Source organism: Zootoca vivipara, chromosome 9, assembly GCF_965207765.1.
Source record: "Zootoca vivipara chromosome 9, rZooViv2.hap1.1, whole genome shotgun sequence".
Lineage (NCBI taxonomy): Eukaryota > Metazoa > Chordata > Lepidosauria > Squamata > Lacertidae > Zootoca > Zootoca vivipara.
Window position 1 is genome coordinate 9,859,817 of NC_142592.1, and position 11,107 is coordinate 9,870,923.

The following is an 11,107-nucleotide window of genomic DNA, read 5'->3' on the forward strand; positions in this document are numbered from 1 at the left end:
CAACAGCGATCATTGGATTTTAGATTACCTTGCTGTGTAGCTAGCTGAAGGGGTAAGTGGACAGCACTAGAATGCCATTCCAAGATGAACGGAAGGAACAGATTCAGGTGCTAAATTGTTCACATATAAAGGGTGTCCCATGCAGCCACTAAAAGGTCCCTTGGTGCTGCCTGTTTTGCTGCAGCTGTGACCAAAAGATTGTGGCGATGGCATCAATGGATGTTATGAGGAATTCTGTTCCCCATTTGTTGAATAATAAAACACACGGACACCAGTATTTCAGGTTTATGGGATAATTAAGGCCACAACTCTACTGGTTACAGAATGTGAGTGGTATTGACTTAGGCATTGGAATTGAACTGACTATATCTGACTCCTGTCCAACATGCAGGTAGTCTAGTAAGGGTCAACCACCAGTAGGGGGAGCCCTGTTGATGTACATCAACGGAGAGCTCCCCCAGGGTCCCCGATGGGGTCGTGGCATGGCCCTTGCCCCTATCTGGGCTTCGGACAAGATCCACACCCCCATATCCCTTTAACGGAATACCCTTAAAGTGGAGGGGCAGGTGAAGGCCACAACCTCCCCTCCCATAAACCAGGTTTTACCAATGCCTAACCGCCAATCCTTACAAAGTTGTGATGATTGCTACAAGGCAGGTGAATACCACATGGCTGGTGCCAATTTGCCAAGTGGGAAGATTCCTACCTGGCCCCCTCAACAGGCGACCAACCATTGTCCATAGGAAGGCCAAGATGGCGAACGCATGGAAACAGGGCAGGAGGGCGGGAGATGCGCGTGGCTGCTTAAACTATGCAAGCCACGCTCTTGGTCGACTGGATTGGTTGCCCGGGGGGCGTGACACTGCCCAGACTCCCTGTGACAAGGGTGGCATTGCCACACACCCCGCTGTTCACGGGGAGAGCACATTGCCTGCCTGCAACACTGCCCACCTGGGAGGGGGTGCGACTTTGTAAAATAATAATCCAGATGAGATCAGACCCCATAGTACAACATGCATTCTTAGAGATGACAGGCCAGTGTCTCCATATATATAATTAGACATTTCTGAGGCTTGGCCCATTTCACTTCTGGCGTTTTCAATCCACTTATTCAGTCCACTCACCCCCTCTTCTTTTCATCTCCCTCCATCTCCCTCCATTCTTTTCATCTCCCTCCATCTCCCAGCCGTTAAACTCACATATTTTCCATTCAAGGAAGGAAAGAGAAAGGAAAGGGGGGGATCTTTATTAAAGATGGTGATCTGTTTCGAACATTAAGGGTTCTATTGCTGTTTATTTCTCCAGCTGTCATTTACGAACGTTCTGCTTCCACGTCAATCTTGTGTGTGATCAGTGTCACTCAAGGTCACATTGCTATAAAATGGTTGCCACTTCATTTATCATCTTGAGGATTGTCCTTGTCTGGTTCCAATGCAAGTACAATAAAGGCGGGGGGTGGGGTGGAGAAAAATATCCATCTTGGACATAAAGAGCTAATAAATGTGTTCCATATGCTTTCACACCAGTGCATCAATTGATTAAACGAAGTTTATCTTTCATCCATTTAGCTATTAGTTTAATTGTATACAAGGACCTTCACTTAAACAGGAAAAAAAGAAAACCAAGGGTGGAAGAAGAGGTGAAGGCCCTTAAAGGGTGATAGAAATCAATACATGGATGAGCAGAGTCTTTTTTAATGGTTGCTGTGAAGTATTGTAAGTAGACTTATAAATTCAAGTTTTGCCATTAGAAAAAGAGAGAGAGACCAAATTACTAGCACACTAATACATGGAGTTGAATGTAATTATCTTTGGATTTTACACTTCTCCATACAGTTGTACCTCAGAAGTTGAACGGAATCCATTCCGGAAGTCCATTCGACTTCCAAAACGTTCGGAAACCTAAGCACATCTTCTGATTGGCTGCAGGAAGGTTCTGCAGCCAATCGGAAGCCGTGTTGGATGTTTGGGCTCTAAAGAACGTTCACAAACCGGAACACTTACTTCCGAGTTTGTGGCGTTCAGGAGCCAAAACGTTCAAGTTGCAAGGCATTCAACTTTTGAGGTGCGATTGTACTTCAGGATACAGTTCTTGGCAAAAGAATAACAATAATATTCCAACGTGCATTAAATTGTGTGTGTTACATTGGGACATGATAAGTTTACAAAGGTGTACATTGATATCAAATATTTTTTCCAATAAGTATATCTATTTGTATTACCTAAATATGAAACAGGGACCCAGGTGGCGCTGTGGGTTAAACCACAGAATCTAGGGCTTGCTGATCAGAAGGTCGGCGGTTCAAATCCCTGCAATGGAGTGAGCTCCCGTTGCTCGGTCCCAGCTCCTGCCCACCTAGCAGTTCGAAAGCACATCAAAGTGCAAGTAGATAAATAGGGACTGCTCCGGCGGGAAGGTAAACAGCGTTTCCGTGGGCTGCTCTGGTTCGCCAGAAGCAGCTTTGTCATGCTGACCATATGACCCAGAAGCTGTCTGCGGACAAACGCTGGCTCCCTCGGCCTAAAGAGCGAGATGAGCGCCGCAACCCCAGAGTCGGACACGACTGGACCTGATGTTCAGGGGCCCCTTTACCCTTTACCTTTAAATATGAAACATATTTTCATATGAACTTTAATTTATCATCATCATCATCATCATCATCATTTATTTTGCAGGTTAGCGTGAAAAGAGAACAGATGTACGAATGAACGCAAGGTTAATGTGGGAGTAGATCTAAGGGAGTAGAATCCATCCTTAATCCCATTGTATCAGTACTGTATATTTAAGGAATGTGCAGAATCCCCCACTGAAATCCCACTAGGTCCATTTTGGATGCACCTGGGGACCTTCCAGGGCAGTCTTTTCCAGCCTCGGGTCCTCAGATGTTGTTGAATTTCAGCTTCCATCATCCCTGACCACTGGATAGGAATGATGGTCCAAAAATGTAGGGGGACCCAAGGTTGGAAATGACTTTTCTAGGGAACATTGTGAACGGTTTCTTTGTAAGACAGCACCAAGAATGAGCATTTTGCACTCCACTTGAAAATATTGTGTGTGAGGGAAGCCCTTACCTTGTTCTCCTGAATCTCCTCTACTTCTTTATCCTGCAATATTTTCCTTTGTAAATCCTGTTACCCACAATAAAGCTGCATTGCTCTTCAAAGGACTTTGTATGCTTAAAACTGATTCCAGATTCTGGAGGGCAGCATTCTGGAAAGCAAAATTCAGAAATGCACTGGGTACGAATACAAAGCCTACTGTCAAGTGGAATAGGAACACTTTTAGATCATACCTATTATCAAGTCATACAAAAATGAGATATAAGAAAGAAGCAAATAGACCAAGAGCTAATGTGGATTGAATTTGTTTGCTCGGGAGATTCTTCGGGATTTATCAGGATAAAACGTCCCACATGCCTGTTGTAAATTAGAAAGATTGCATTGGTTAAATGAACCTGAAGATAGGAAAGATTTAACTCTACCTTTCATTTGTTTGAAAGCTGCATTTTGTTTTGTATCAAATACTTATTTTGGATATATTATCAAGACAGTTCAATGTAATCCATCATACACCTCCGTTTTTCTTTCCATTGTAAATTCCATTCTTTTCAAATGCTACTTTTGTAACCACTTTTAAGTTTAGACTGATAACCAAAAGTTGGTTATCTGAGAACTTTCCTTTCTAGTAAACGTCCTATGCAACAGATAGAATCCAACAAACAACAGGGAATTTAATTGTTTTTGTTTACTTAACAGGATTTATATACAGTACCATTTAGTCATAAACTCCAGGTGGCTTACATAGAGTATAAAATGTTTATTGAAAGAAATTCTGATAAAATTTAGTATTAAAAGCAAGTTAACCTGCAATGTATCAAAATATAAGTGAAACCAACGTTAAAAATATATGTCATAAAATAAATTGCATGTCAAAAATGATATCCCTAGGTAGGTTTGCCTAACCAAAACAAACACTGAAGGCACTTGCCTAATATCAATGAGCAGAAGCTAGATGCCTGCTATTTTGACAGGCAAACTTTGTGTACAAGAAAGAAGATTCCACCTAAACATTAGGAAGAACTTCCTGACAGTAAGAGCTGTTCGACAGTGGAATTTGCTACCAAGGAGTGTGGTGGAGTCTCCTTCTTTGGAGGTCTTTAAGCAGAGGCTTGACAGCCATCTGTCAGGAATGCTTTGATGGTGTTTCCTGCTTGGCAGGGGGTTGGACTGGATGGCCCTTGTGGTCTCTTCCAACTCTGATTCTATGATTCTATGTGTAGAGAGAGTACCAGATTACCAGTAGTGTCTTGGGAGGGTCCTGTATACCTCTATGTTCTGGCCACGTGGCTCCCTTGTAGTGTAGGCTGACTGAGTAATCCCTGTTGAGGTTTAAGGAGGAACGGTAAATGGGAACTAAGCCTACCACCCTTATTTTGTAGCCCCATCAGTTCCGGATTTACGTATAAGCTAAACAAGCTATAGCTTAGGGCCCCACTCTCTCCCCCCCCCCAATACTTCTTCTTAATTGTATTTCACTATTAATATACTTCTTCTTAATTGAATTTCAGTTCAACAATCACTGTGATAAAATACATATTTTGCTATGTGCAAATGGCTTTAGATACCTATTAGGTCCATAAATTACCATATAGCATATCAGGTCCTCCTTGATTTAAATACATCTTCTTTGTAATGTAAATCAATTAATGGGCTTCTCAGTTGAGTTTGTCTTTAAACCATCTGAGGGCACTGGTCATTGTGAACGTCCTAGCCAAAGGATATATTTTAACTATAATAGAAAAGAATGCTAGGGCAATGCGAAAGGACTACAGGAGAGAAAAAATGAATTAGATTGCTGTGGACACTGCAGTGATCAAAGGACTACAGCCTTTGAATGGGAGGAGAATGCTTTGTAAGGGGGGGTGGAATCCTTGAGCAAAATGTATATGAGCAGAAGAGATGAATTACTAAGCACAAGTATGTAATATGTAAGACTCTTGAGTTCAAGACACCATCTTCCCAAACATTTTGCTGCACCACTAGTCCTGACCTATTTCCCCCCATTTCTAACTCATATTTTACACAACGGAATGCAACCAATATTTTATTTTTAGTAATGTCACTAACATGCTTTCCGACCTATTGACCAAAAAGCAAAATTGCCTTCAGTGGGGTTGAAGGGGTGAAAACAAGTGCAGGCATTTGTCTACTGGTTGCACTATTGAGACAATGCAATTATGTCCATCCAGATAAATTTCCTTCCTGACTTAATATTCATATTTTAGCCGTTTCCTGAAACAGCACATTTTTCAGGCAGTGTTTGTGGACATTAGTCAGGATACGTAACGGCTTTGTGTTGGGATTCTGGATGTTGGAGAATTCCAATGGAAATAGAAAGGGATGCGGAAATTGTAGCTGTTTGCATATTCACGTGTTGTAAAAACTGAGCATGGTGCTCACTTGGTGCCAAAATTACCTCACAGAGTTGTTTTGGGGATTAAATTAGGAGGGGGGAGACCCATGTACACCACCTTGAGATACTTTGAAAGTTATAAATGCAAATAAATATATAAATACATTATGTGCATGTAACCGTAGCCAGAGATTGAGCCAAAAATGGACAGGGCACCCCATTTTCTCCATCTAAGGTTAAGCAAGGGTTTCCTCTCTATTCTCATCTGTTGGATAAGAGTTGGAAGGGACAGGAAATGAAAATGGATTAAATTGCTAATGAACAGCCTCTGTTATTGTGTGTTTCCAGGGAAAAGCTTTAGGATAACTGAACTGACATGTATCATCGAGGAGTCATTCCAAGAGGACCGGGGGTGGGGGTGGGGGTAATTTAGGATTTTCTTGGCTCTCGGAATCCAGATTCTAAAATTTTCAAAATGATCCCCAAAGCATTTAGTTGTCTGGACCAAAGCAGACCAGTGAATACAAGCAGCTACACAAATGATAAATGGATAACATCCTTTCCAACCTTAATATCAAAGCATATCAGGCAACGATGTCAATAAAGGGGTAAAACAAATTTAAATCAGAGGCAGATTTCAGTCCAGTTGACCTTTGCAAGGTCATTTTCAAACATGGAGATTTTTAACACATGGAAATTTTAATACATAGCTTGGAGCATTGTAGAAGATACAGAAGTCTCACCCTTTATTAAATTACAGCTACTGAACAGAACCTTTAAATAAATAAAGGCACTATGAGGTAAGTTTTTGTCTGTGTGACAATAAAAAGAGAGAGAGAGAGAGAGCTTAAAGGCATGGATTCTTTTAGCCTTGAAGATATTGGAAAGTGATGGAAAATAGTTGGAAGAATAAAGAATTCCTGAGAGGATGTAATGGCAATTGTCAAGGTAACAAACGACAAGGGCCACATTGACACCATACATTTCAAATACTACCGGTATGACACCATTTTAGATAGTCACAGCTTCCCCCATAGATTCCTGGGATCCGTAGTTTGTTAAGAGTGCTGAGAGTTGTTAGGAGACCATATTCCCCTCACAGGGCTACAATTCCCAGAGTTCCCTGTGAAGGCTAAACCACTCTGGAAATTGTAGCTCTGTGAGGTGAATGGGGGTCTCCTAACGACTGTCAGCACCCTTAACAAACTACAGCTCCCAGAATTCTTTGCAGAAAGCTGTTACTGTTTAAAGTGGTACCATGGTGCTTTTGAATGGATGGTGTGAGTGTGACCAAGATCACATTGATATCTATTTGACCATCTCCGCCCTCCTTTTTTTTTCAGCCACCAAGAGCAGATATAAGACTAATGTGATAATGAATTTTATGGATAGGTAAAAATAATACACAGCAGAAACAGAACAATTCTAGGGAAATGGGTGTATATCATTAGACACAGAGGAATCCTCTGCAGGCAGCAAATTCAGGTGGGTAGGGAGAAGTGAGGTGATGGAGCGCATATCTATGTTTGCCATGCAGCTTGGTCTAGTCTCTCTAAGCCATGGGTAGGCAAATTAAGGCTCGGGGGCCAGATCTGGCCCAATCGCCTTCTAAATCGCGGATGGTCCAGGAATCAGCGTATTTTTTCATGAGTAGAATGTGTCCTTTTTATTTAAAATGCATCTCTGGGTTATTTGTGGGGCATAGGAATTTGTTCATTCCCCCCCCCCCAAAAAATAGTCCGCCCCCCCACAAGGTCTGAGGGACAGTGGACTGGCCCCCTGCTGAAAAAGTTTGCTGACCCTTGCCTTCTGTTGTGGTGAACCATACTCTTCTATTTACATGGAATGGAGCTGCCGTCTTGTTTGCCTCAGGCAGCAAAATGAATGAATGAATGAAACTTTATTTGTGTCAGCCAACAGCCATAGCGACAAAGAACATTGCGGTATACACAGAACAAAGGAAAAAGTCAATGATATAAAACACAGTTTAGAGTCCTGAATCAGCCATCAAACAGTGGACCTTATGCTGATTGCCCCAGCTAAAAACCTTGCAACCTTTGCTGTTATCTGCCCCTCTTGATCTGCCAGGAGAAAAGACACTATGGCAGTGGTTGGGCAGCCCAGAATAGACAATAAACGAGGGGTGATAATATCATTCATCAGGACTTTGTAAAGAGTGCAAGCCAGGAGGGCATGCGCCACTGATTCGGTGCTGCCATCTCTGCAGGGACATAAGTGTTATTTTGTATGGAATCTGTTGGAATCGCCCCTCAAGTAGAGCCGAGGGCAATACATTCAATCTTGCGAGGGTGAAAGCGCGTCTGAATTTTGGAATTGCTAGGTTATGCAGATAGGGTGCCAGAGAATCAAAGCGGGAAGATGGAAAGGGATCATACCATGGGCAAAATTTCTTTGTTGTGGCCAAGCTGTTCTGATGCTCAATGTCTTTTAGGCGTTGACAAATTAGACTGTTTGCTTTACAATAACCCACGATGAGTAGCTGTTGTGGGGATAAAGCACAAGAGTGCAGTTTTCGATAGACAATTTTAGACCACACACTCTTGTGACAGTCTTGTAGCACTAGGGATATTAGACCAGGGGGATTTGAGTTTAGGCAAAGCCAATAGTTAAGTGTCCTGCTCCAGATTCGTAATTCTACCACAGGGAGATTGGCCTCTGGGCACAATGATGCGTTTGGGACACAGGGTGGTACAGAAAAGATTTGCTTTAGAAACTTTGATTGGACAGCTTCTGTAGATCCAAGGCAGCAAAATCTCTGACATCAGCCTTGGCAAAATGGGTCAATAGTTCGACTTTGTATAAGCTGTGACCTGGCAAAGAGAGCGACCTTGAAAACTCTCTTTGTGGTTTCACTGCTGTTCTAATATGAAATCAAAGGGAAGGGATGTGTATGGAATGGGTTCATGTTTACCAAGAAAAAAAATAACTACAAACATAAATGTCATTGTGACACCATGTATTACACTTGCAGAGACTGGTATGTGATTTTGTAAGGCTACAGTAGAGAAATTTGCCTTGCAGTAAGATTAATATTTGCCTGTTGAAGCACAAAATTTTCTTGGCAAAAGTGTTTTATGATGAAGTTTGGCTATTAGCAGGTTGATAGGACATCACTGATAATTATGTTTCATTTCTACTTCATAAAATTCTGCCTGCAATATAAAACACTTCACTCTCATGTCCAGAAAGGTTTGAAAGGTCAGTGTTCATCCTTTGAACAAGTCTTACCTCATTTTGTATGGATCACAATCAGAGTTGGCATTATCGGTTATTCTTGCATAAAGTTCTACTGTAGAACAATAAATCAAGTGGAAGAAGTATAATTAGTGCATCTTCGCTGTGTTTCTTGGTGCCCTTCTTCATCTGCTTCTAAAATACTTAAAATGGATCTAAGAATGTCCCCACGCTATTCACCCAATCCTTCAGAAGGATTGCAATCCTATCCAGAGCTGGTAAAAGGTAAAGGTAAAGGGACCCCTGACCATTAGGTCCAGTCATGACCAATTATGGGGTTGCAGCACTCATCTCGCCTTATTGGCCGAGGGAGCCGGCGTACAGCTTCCAGGTCATGTGGCCAGCATGAGAAAGCCGCTTCTGGCAAAGCAGAGCAGCACACGGAAATGCCGTTTACCTTCCTGCTGTAGTGGTACCTATTTATCTACTTGCACTTTGACATGCTTTTGAACTGCTAGGTTGGCAGGAGCTGGGACCGAGCAACGGGAGCTCACCCCATCGTGGGGATTCGAACCGCCGACCTTCTGATCGGCAAACCCTAGGCTCCGTGGTTTAACCCACAGCGCCACCCACATCCAGAGCTGGTACGCACCCTAATTCCAGGACCTGGGAAATATCAATGTGATAGGGTCTTTTGTCAAGATTAAGATCATCCAGTCCATGAATGCACCAAGGCACCAGCTGAGTACATGCTAGCCTCTCCTGATTCATATGTTAGAGAAATAGAGCTGGATATCATCAATATACTGACATCTTTACCCAGATTTCATTGTGACTACCCCCAGCCAGATGGGCGGGGTATAAATAATAAGAACAACTGCTGCTACTACTACTGCTAATACTACTAGGGACTAATTCATGCCCTGTGGCACCTCACAGATCAACCACCAAGGACTTGAGGCACAGTCACCCAATACTGTTTTCCAAAATTGACCCTCAGAGAGTTACAATCTCCAGAGTGGTTTAACAATAGGTCATTCTTAGGGTACTCTTGGAATTGTAGCTCTGTGGGGGCAATAGGAGACATCTAAGAACTCCCAGTACAAATCATTGGTTTCTTTGAGAGAAATCGTGTTTATGGCATGATATGGCTTTATATATAATAAATATGGGTCCTTTTGTTGTTGTTGTTGTTTAGTCATTTAGTCGTGTCCGACTTTTCGTGACCCCATGGACCTGAGGTCCTAGTTTAGTTAATTCAGAGTCATTTCTTTAATGCCACAAACCAACCATAAAAATGAGGAATATATTGTGTATTATTTTCTAAGATAAGTGGATGAAAAGGGGTTAAGCCTCTGTCACGTATTATCCTTGAAAAATCTATTTGTTGGGAACTAAATAGCCCCTTGTGCCCTTCTTCAAAAAAAGTTGACTGACATATTTTTATTGAGCCTGGTCTTAATATAGCTCTGGCTAGAGCCCTCTAAACTCCTTGGAGGGGAGTACGTCTTCCTTAGGCAGTAACCCAATGAAGGAAACATTTAATTTGTTGCACAGCGGGTAATTACATTTTTTTTAGGAAAGAAAGAAATATACTTTTGTGGATAGCTTTGAAATTCTGGGTTCCTAATGAAATTTACTTACCAGTAAGCTCAGTCCAATTAGATTTGTAGTTTTGGTGCCAGCAAAAATTAGAGAGTCGTGGCTATATTCACCTCATGGAGCCTTTTAATATTTTCCATTAGTAGTTTCTGACATGTTTATGGCAAGGTCACTACAAAAGGGATTATATTTACAATGGGTTTAAGTATCTTTGAACACAAAAGCACCTGTGATTGCATCTTAAAGCAGAATGAGGGAAGGAAAGGAGAGAGGTGCGAGTGGATGGAATTAGCAGGTTGAGTTTGAAGAAGCACTATTGATTTCATGGGTGCTTGTATTTATAGTTATCCTTTCTACCCAAAACAGAGCCAGCAGGAAACAAAAGTTAGTTATTTGTATTGTTTCAGCAGAAGTCCACTTCTGACACACATTTTTGATGACAGAGGGTGATCATTGGCAATGCCCCTTATTCTTGACATGTGCCCTGGGCTGAAGACCGAAGTGCATGCCAAGAGCAGATTCCCAGGGAGTGTTTCCTTTCAATTCCAACACCACAAGCAAAGCATTTCAACCTGCCTATGACTCATGAGGGAATTTAACCCTCAATTAGGCAACTTCCCAGCCTGGACTATATTTTGATTTGGAGAATTAGGTTATTGGTTTGCAGGGCCTCGGGTTTTGTTATATTTCAATAAGCATAACCTTTCTCCAAATTGCTGGTGTGAGAGTCTCTTTTCAGGTGTGTCGGCAATTAGGGCATCTTTGCACGGGTGGTGCTGTGGTGTAAACCATTGAGCCTTGGGCTTGCCGATCAGAAGGTCAGCAGTTTGAATCCCCACGACGGGGTGAGCTCATGTTGCTCGGCCCCAGCTCCTGCCAACCTAGCAGTCCGAAAGCA